Source organism: Arachis hypogaea, chromosome 19, assembly GCF_003086295.3.
Source record: "Arachis hypogaea cultivar Tifrunner chromosome 19, arahy.Tifrunner.gnm2.J5K5, whole genome shotgun sequence".
NCBI classification, from domain to species: Eukaryota; Viridiplantae; Streptophyta; class Magnoliopsida; order Fabales; family Fabaceae; genus Arachis; species Arachis hypogaea.
This window is the reverse complement of record NC_092054.1, coordinates 131046784-131055615: the sequence shown is the minus strand read 5'-3', so window position 1 is coordinate 131055615 and position 8832 is coordinate 131046784. Positions and strand designations below refer to the sequence as shown.

Genomic DNA, 8832 nt, shown 5'->3' with positions numbered 1-8832 from the left:
TCATTCATTCTAATGTAGAACGGAGGTGGTTGTCAGACACATGTTCATGGATTGAGAAAGGTGATGAGTGTCACGGATCATCACCCTCTCCATAGTTAAGCGCGAATGAGTATCTTAGAGAGGAACACACATGTTTGAATGGAAAACAGAAGTACTTGCATTAATTCATCGAGACACTGCAGAGCTCCTCACCCCCAACAATGGAGTTTAGAGACTCATGCTGCCAAAAGGTACAAAATTCAGATCTAAAATGTTATGAGATACAAAATAAGTCTCTAAAAGTTATTTAAATACTAAACTAGTAACCTAGGTTTACAGAAAATGAGTAAACTATGATAGATAGTGCAGAAATCCACTTCTGGAGCCCACTTGGTGTGTGCTGGGGCTGAGACTAAAGCTTCTCACGTGCCTGGGATGTTTTGGGCGTTCAACGCCAGGCTGTAACCTGTTTCTGGCGTTGAACTCCAACTTGTAACGTGTTTCTGGTGCTGGACGCCAGACTGCAACATGAAACTGGCGGTGAACTCCAGTTTACGTCGTCTATCATTGAGAAAAGTATGGACTATTATATATTGCTAGAAAGCCCTGTATGTCTACTTTCCAACGCAATTGGAAGCGCGTCAATTGGACTTCTGTAGCTCCAGAAATTCCATTCCGAGTGCAGAGAGGTCAGGATCCAACAGTATCAGCAGTCCTTTTTCAGCCTGAATCAGATTTTTGCTCAGCTCCCTCAATTTCAGCCAGAAAATACCTGAAATTACAGAAAAACACACAAACTCATAGTAAAGTCCAGAAATATAAATTTTGCCTAGAAACTAATGAAAATAAACTAAAAACTAACTAAAACATACTAAAAACTATATGAAATTAACCCCAAAAAGCGTATAAAATATCGCTCATCAATTGCTATCAAGTGTATAACTTTTTGTAACAAGTACTTATACCATGTGACTTTTTCCTTGTGTTTCATGATGAATAAGTAGTTTCCTTTTTATTAATGGATTGGTTGTTGTTTATTGTGCCATTTTATATCAATCTTGAGCTTTCACTTGCACAATTTCAATATCTCCTACATTCAAATCGCTCTTGTTGCAATTGCCTAAGCTTGCTTGTGTTTAATTGATGCTCATTTATTTCTTGCATCTTAGGCCATTTAGTTGAGGAACTCATTCTTAATTTTTCATTTGTGGATGCCACGTTAGCCGGCCGTTGTGTACATTCTATACTACTATGCAAAATTCCTCAATTAAATGCTTATTAGCTCCCCTTTTACCCTTTTGTGCTATTGGTATGCGAAATTGTTACTCTGAGGTTGTAAAATTTGTTGTTCGTTCTCTCCCTGGCAATGGCACCAATGACTGGTGCACAATACCATGGTCTAAACATAACTTCACAACTTCGCACAACTAACCAGCAAGTGCACTGGGTCGTCCAAGTAATAAAACCTTACGTGAGTAAGGGTCGATCCCACGGAGATTGTTGGTATGAAGCAAGCTATGGTCATCTTGTAAATCTCAGTCAGGCGGATATCAAATGGTTATGGATTTTTCAAATAATAATAATAAATAAATAGAAAATAAAGATAGAAATACTTATGTAATTCATTGGTGAGAATTTCAGATAAGTGTATAGAGATGCTTTCGTTCTTCTGAACTTCTGCTTTCCTGCTGTCTTCATCCAATCAGTCCTACTCCTTTCCATGGCAAACTTTATGTAAGGGCATCACCGTTGTCAATGGCTACATCCAATCCTCTTGTGAAAAAGGTCCAAATGCTCTGTCACAGCACGGTTAATCATCTGAGGTTCTCGATCATACTGGAATAGGATTCACCCTCCTTTTGCGTCTGTCACTACGCCCAGCACTCGCGAGTTTGAAGTTCGTCACAGTCATTCAATCCCTGAATCCTACTCGGAATACCACAGACAAGGTTTAGACTTTCCAGACTCTCATGAATGCCGCCATCAATCTAGCTTATACCACGAAGATTCTGATTAAGAGATCCAAGAGATAATCATCCAATCTAAGGTGGAACGGAAGTGGTTGTCAGGCACGCGTTCGTGGGGGAATGATGATGATTGTCACGTTCATCACATTCATGTTGGAGTACGAATGAATATCTTAGAAGTGGAATAAGTTGAATTGAATAAAAAACAATAGTACTTTGCATTAATTCATGAGGAACAGTAGAGCTCCACACCTTAATCTATGGAGTGTAGAAACTCTACCGTTGAAAATACATAAGTGATGAAGGTTCAGGCATGGCCGAGAGGCCAGCCCCCAAACGTGATCAATATGATCTAAAGATGAACTAAAAATCATAAGATTCGAAGATGTCTAATACAATAGTAAAAAGTCCTATTTATACTAAACTAGTTACTAGGGTTTACAGAAGTAAGTAATTGATGCATAAATCCACTTCTGGGGCCCACTTGGTGTGTGCTTGGGTTGAGCTTTAGCTTTCCACGTGCAGAGGCTTCTTTTGGAGTTGAATGCCAGGTTGTAACGTGTTTCTGGCGTTCAACTATGGTTCGTGACGTGTTTCTGGCGTTTAACTCCAGACTGCAGCGTAGAACTGGCGTTTAACGCCCTTTTACATCATCTAAACTCGGCCAAAGTATGGACTATTATATATTTCTGGAAAGCCCTGGATGTCTACTTTCTAACGCAATTGGAAGCGCGCCATTTTGAGTTCTGTAGCTCCAGAAAATCCACTTTGAGTGCAGGGAGGTCAGAATCCAACAGCATCAGTAGTCATTCTTCAACCTCTGAATATGATTTTTGCTCAAGTCCCTCAATTTCAGCAAGAAAATACATGAAATTACAGAAAAACACATAAACTCATAGTAAAGTCTAGAAATGTGAATTTAACATAAAAACTAATGAAAACATCCCTAAAAGTAACTAGATTCTACTAAAAACATACTAAAAATAATGCCAAAAAGCGTATAAATTATCCGCTCATCACAACACCAAACTTAAATTGTTGCTTGTCCCCAAGCAACTGAAAATCAAATAGGATAAAAAGAAGAGAATATACTATAAATTCCAAACTATCAATGAAACATAGCTCCAATCAGATGAGCGGGACTTGTAGCTTTTTACCTTTTGAATAGTTTTGGCATCTCACTTTATCCATTGAGGTTCAGAATGATTGGCATCTATAGGAACTCAGAGTTCAGATAGTGATATTGATTCTCCTAGTTCAGTATGTTGATTCTTGAACACAGCTACTTTATGAGTCTTGGCCGTGGCCCTAAGCAAGTTGTTTTCCAGTATTACCATCGGATACATAAATGCCACAGACACATAATTGGGTGAACCTTTTCAGATTGTGACTCAGCTTTGCTAAAGTCCCCAATTAGAGGTGTCCAGGGTTCTTAAGCACACTCTTCTTTTGCTTTGGACCTTGACTTTAACCGCTCAGTCTCAAGTTTTCACTTGACACCTTCACGCCACAAGCACATGGTTAGGGACAGCCTGGTTTAGCCGCTTAGGCCAGGATTTTATTCCTTTAGGCCCTCCTATCCACTGATGCTCAAAGCCTTGGGATCCTTTTTATTACCCCTGCCTTTTGGTTTTAAGGGTCATTGGCTTTTTGCTCTTGCCTCTTGGTTTTAAGAGCTTTTGGCTTTTTCTGCTTGCTTTTTCTCTTTTTTTTTCTATTTTTTTCGCATTTTTTTTCTGCAAGCTTTGTATTCACTGCTTTTTCTTACTTCAAGAATCATTTTTATGATTTTTCAGATTATCAAATAACATGTCTCTTTGTCATCATTCTTTCAAGAGCCAATATATTTAACATTCTTAAACAACAACTTCAAAAGACATATGCACTGTTCAAGCATTCATTCAGAAAATAAAAAGTATTGTCACCACATCAATATAATTAAACTAAGTTCAAGGATAAATTCAAAACTCATGTACTTCTTTTTCTTTTGAATTAAAACATTTTTTTTTATTTAAGAGAGGTGATGGATTCATAGGACATTCATAACTTTAAGACATAGTTACTAAATACTAATGATCATGTAATGAAGACACAAACATAGATAAGCACTTAACATAAAGAAAACGAAAAACAGAAAATTTAAGAACAAGGAATGAGTCCACCTTAGTAATGGTGGCGTTTTCTTCTTGAGGAACCAATGATGTCCTTGAGCTCTTCTATGTCTCTTCCTTGTCTTTGTTGCTCCTTCCTCATTGCTTTTTGATCTTTTCTAATTTCATGGAGGATGATGGAGTGCTCTTGACGTTCCACCCTTAGTTGCTCCCAATAATTGTGTGGGAAAAAATGTATCCCCTGAGGTATCTCAGGGATCTCTTGATTTGCAGTCAAACGTTCTACCACTGAGCTATAGACCCTTGATGGAAGCTTTTCTCTTCCCTTTCCTCTTTCTAGAGGTTTCTCTGGCCTTAGATTCCATCAATGGTTATGGAAAAACAAAAAAAGAATTATGCTTTTACCACACCAAACTTAGAATGTTGCTCGCCCTCGAGCAAAAGAAGAAAGAATAGATGAAGAAGATGTGGAAAAAAAACTAGGATTATGAGGAGGGAAAGTGGGGATCCTGTGGGGTCCATAGATCCTGAGATGATCCTGTGAGGTCCACAGATCTTGAGGTGTCAAGGATTTACATCCCTGCACCAATTAGGCATGTAAAATGCCTTTGCATGCAATTCTGGCGTTTAAACGCCGAACTGATGCTTGTTCTGGGCGTTCAACGCCCAGATGCAGCATGTTTCTGGCATTGAACGCCCGTTCTATGCTTGTTTCTGGCATTCAGTGCCAGATCCATGCTCTGTTCTGGCGTTGAACGCCAGCCAGATGCTCCTTACTGGCGTTTAAACGCCAGTGAACTCCTCCTCCAGGGTGTGCTATTTTTTTATGCTGTTTTTTATTTTTCTTCAATTTTTTCAGTTGTTTTTGTGACCCCACATGATCATGAACCTATGAAGACATATAACTAATAAAAAATATAATTAAATAAAAATTGGGTTGCCTCCCAACAAGCGCTTCTTTAATGTCAATAGCTTGACAGTGGGCTCTCATGGAGCCTCACAGATGTTTAGAGCATTGTTGAGACTTCTCAACACCAAACTTAGAGTTTAGATATGGGAGTTCAACACCAAACTTAGAGTTTGGTTGTGGCCTCCCAACACCAAACTTAGAGTTTGACTGTGGGGACTCTGGTTGACTCTATTGTGGGAGAAGCTTACTGTGCCTCTTTTCCATGTTTACAGAAGGATAACCTTGAGTTGTAAACACAAGGGGGTCCTCATTCAATTGAAGGACTAATTCACCTCTGTCAACATCAATCACAGCTCTTGCTGTGGCTAGGAAGGGTCTTCCAAGGATGATGGATTCATCCTTATCCTTCCCAGTATCTAGGATTATGAAATCAGCAGGGATGTAAAGGCCTTCAACCTTTACTAACATGTCCTCTACTTGTCCATAAGCCTGTTTTCTGGAATTGTCTGCCATCTCTAATGAGATTTTAGCAGCTTATACCTCAAAGATTTCCAATTTCTCCATTACAGAGAGTGGCATGAGGTTTATTCCTGACCCCAGGTCACATAGAGCCTTCTCAAAGGTCATGGTGCCTATGGTACAAGGTATTAGGAACTTTCCAGGATCCTGTTTCTTCTGAGGCAATCGCAGTTGATCCAATGCATTTAGTTCATTGGTGAACAGGGGAGGTTCATCTCCCCAAGTCTCATTACCAAATAAATTGGCATTCAGCTTCATGATTGCACCAAGGAACTTGACAACTTGTTCTTCAGTGACATCCTCATTCTCTTCAGAAGAAGAATACTCATCAGAATTCATGAATGGCATAAGGAGGTTCAATGAAATCTCTATGGTCTCTAGATGAGTCTCAGATTCCTTTAGTTCCTCAGAGGGAAACTCCTTATTGATCACTGGACGTCCCAGGAGGTCTTCCTCACTGGGATTCACGTCCTCAACCTCCCTTACAGGTTCGGCCATGGTAATTAATTCAATGACCTTGCACTCTCCTTTTGGATTCTCTTCTGTATTGCTTGGGAGAGTACTAGGAGGGGTTTCAGTGATTCTTTTACTCAGCTGGCCCACTTGTGCTTCCAAATTTCTAATGGAGGACCTTATTTCATTCATGAAACTCACAGTGGCCTTAGATAGATCAGAGACTAAGTTTGCTAAATTAGAGGTATTTTGTTCAGAGTTCTCTATCTGTTGCTGAGTGGATGATGGAAAAGGCTTGCTATTGTTAAACCTGTTTCTTCCACCACTATTAAAGCCTTGTTGAGGCTTTTGTTGATCCTTCCATGAGAGATTTGGGTGATTTCTCCATGAGGGATTATAGGTGTTTCCATATGGTTCACCCATGTAATTCACCTCTGCTATTGCAGGGTTTTCAGGATCATAAGCTTCTTCTTCAGAAGATGCCTCTTGAGTACTGTTGGATGCAGCTTGCATTCCATTCAGACTCTGAGAAATCATATTGACTTGCTGAGTCAATATTTTATTCTGGGCCAATATGGCATTCAGAGTATCAATTTCAAGAACTTCCTTCTTTTGAGGCGTCCCATTACTCACATGATTCCTTTCAGAAGTGTACATGAACTGGTTATTAGCAACCATGTCAATGAGTTCTTGAGCTTCTGCAGGCGTTTTCTTTAGGTGAATGGATCCACCTGCAGAAGTATCCAATGACATCTTAGCTAATTCAGACAGACCATCATAGAATATATCCAGGATGGTCTATTCTGAAAGCATGTCAGAAGGACACTTTTTGGTCAGTTGCTTGTATCTCTCCCAAGCTTCATAGAGGGATTCACCTTCCTTCTGTCTGAAGGTTTGAACATCCACTCTAAGCTTACTCAGCTTTTGAGGAGGAAAGAACTTGGCTAAGAAAGCCTTGACCAGCTTATCCCAAGAGTTCAGGCTATCTTTAGGTTGAGAATCCAACCATATTCTAGCTCTGTCTCTCACAGCAAAAGGGAAAAGCATGAGCCTGTAGACTTCAGGATCTATTCCATTAGTCTTAATAGTATCGCAGATCTGCAAGAATTTAGTTAAGAACTGAAAGGGATCTTCAGATGGAAGTCCATGAAACTTGCAGTTCTGCTACATCAGAGAAACTAATTGAGGTTTAAGCTCAAAATTGTTTGCTCCAATGGTAGGGATGGAGATGCTTCTTCCATGTAAATTGGAATTAGGTGCAGTAAAGTCACCAAGCATCCTCCTTGCATTATTATTATTTTTGGCTGCCATCTCCTCTTCTTGTTCGAAAATTCTTGTAAGGTTGTCTCTGGATTGCTGTATTTTAACTTCTCTTAGTTTTCTTTTCAGAGTCCTTTCAGGTTCAGGGTCTGCTTCAACAAGAATGTTCTTGTCCTTGCTCCTGCTCATATGAAAAAGAAGGGAACAGAAAATAATAATAGGGATCATTTTTACTAGAGTATAGAGGTTCCCTTACATGAGTAGAAGAAAAGAAGGATAATAATGTAGAAGAGAAGAATTCAAACTCAGAGGAGAATAAGGGATTCGAATTTTGGGTGAAGAGAAGTGTTAGTAAATGAAAAAATAAATAGAAGGAGATGGGAGAGGGAATTTCGAAAATTAAAATTAAAATTTAAAGTTAAATTTTGAAAATAGTTTTTGAAAAAGGTTAGTAATTTTCGAAAATTAGGAATGAAATAAAATTAAAATTAAAAATTGAAAACAATTAATTAATTAAAAAGAATTTTTGAAAAAGAGGGAGATATTTTTGAAAATTAGAGATAGTTAGTTAGTTAGGTAGTTTTGAAAGAGATAAGAAACAAACAAAAGTTAATTAGTTAGTTGAAACAACTTTTGAAAATCAATTTTGAAAAGATAAGAAGATAAGAAGTTAGAAAAAATATTTTAAAATCAAATTTTTGAAAAAGATATGTTTTAAAAAGATATGATTAAAAAGATATGATTTTGAAAAAGATTAGATGAAAAGATATTTTTGAAAAGATATGATTGAAATTAGTTTTGAAAAAGATTTGATTTTTAAAATCACAATTAATGACTTGATTCACAAGAAATCACAAGATATGATTCTAGAACTTAAAGTTTGAATCTTTCTTAACAAGTAAGTAACAAACTTGAAATTTTTGAATCAAAACATTAATTGTTGATGATATTTTCGAAAATTATGAGATAAAATAAAAAAAATTTTGAAAAATATTTTTATAATTTTTGAAAATAAATAAAAAAATGAAAAAGATTTGATTTTTGAAAATGATTTTGAAAAAGATAAGATTTTCAAATTGAAAATTTGATTTGACTCATAAGAAACAATTGAATTTTAAAAATTTTTGAAAAAGTCAATCCAAATTTTCGAAATTTATGAGAGAAAAAAGGAAAGATATTTTTTTGATTTTTGAATTTTTAATGATGAGAGAAAAATATGAAAAAGACTCAATGCATGAAAATTTTTGGATCAAAACATGTGATGAATGCAAGAACACTATGAATGTCAAGATGAACATCAAGAACACTTTGAATGTCAAGATGAACATCAAGAACTTATTTTTTTGAAAAATTTTCAAGAAAAGAAAACATGCAAGACACCAAACTTAGAAATTTTTCATGTATAGATACTATGAATGGAAGAATGCATATGAAAAACAAGAAAAGACACAAAACAAGAAAACATCAAGATCAAACAAGAAGACTGGCCAAGAATAACTTGAAGATCATGAAGAACACTATGAATGCATGAATTTTCGAAAAATGCATAAATTTAAAAAAAAATGCAATTGACACCAAACTTAAAAATTGACTCAAGACTCAAACAAGAAACACAAAAATATTTTTGATTTTA

The 8832-nt window shown here is 36.8% G+C and overlaps 1 non-coding gene across 1 annotated transcript; it reads left to right on the top strand.

Annotated features, from left to right (window-relative positions):
* The first annotated feature begins 6746 nt into the window (after positions 1 to 6746).
* LOC112780589 (small nucleolar RNA R71) lies at positions 6747 to 6854 on the top strand. Its single transcript, XR_003191414.1, has one exon. It is a non-coding gene; the product is annotated as a small nucleolar RNA R71 (small nucleolar RNA).
* The last annotated feature ends 1978 nt before the right edge of the window (positions 6855 to 8832 follow it).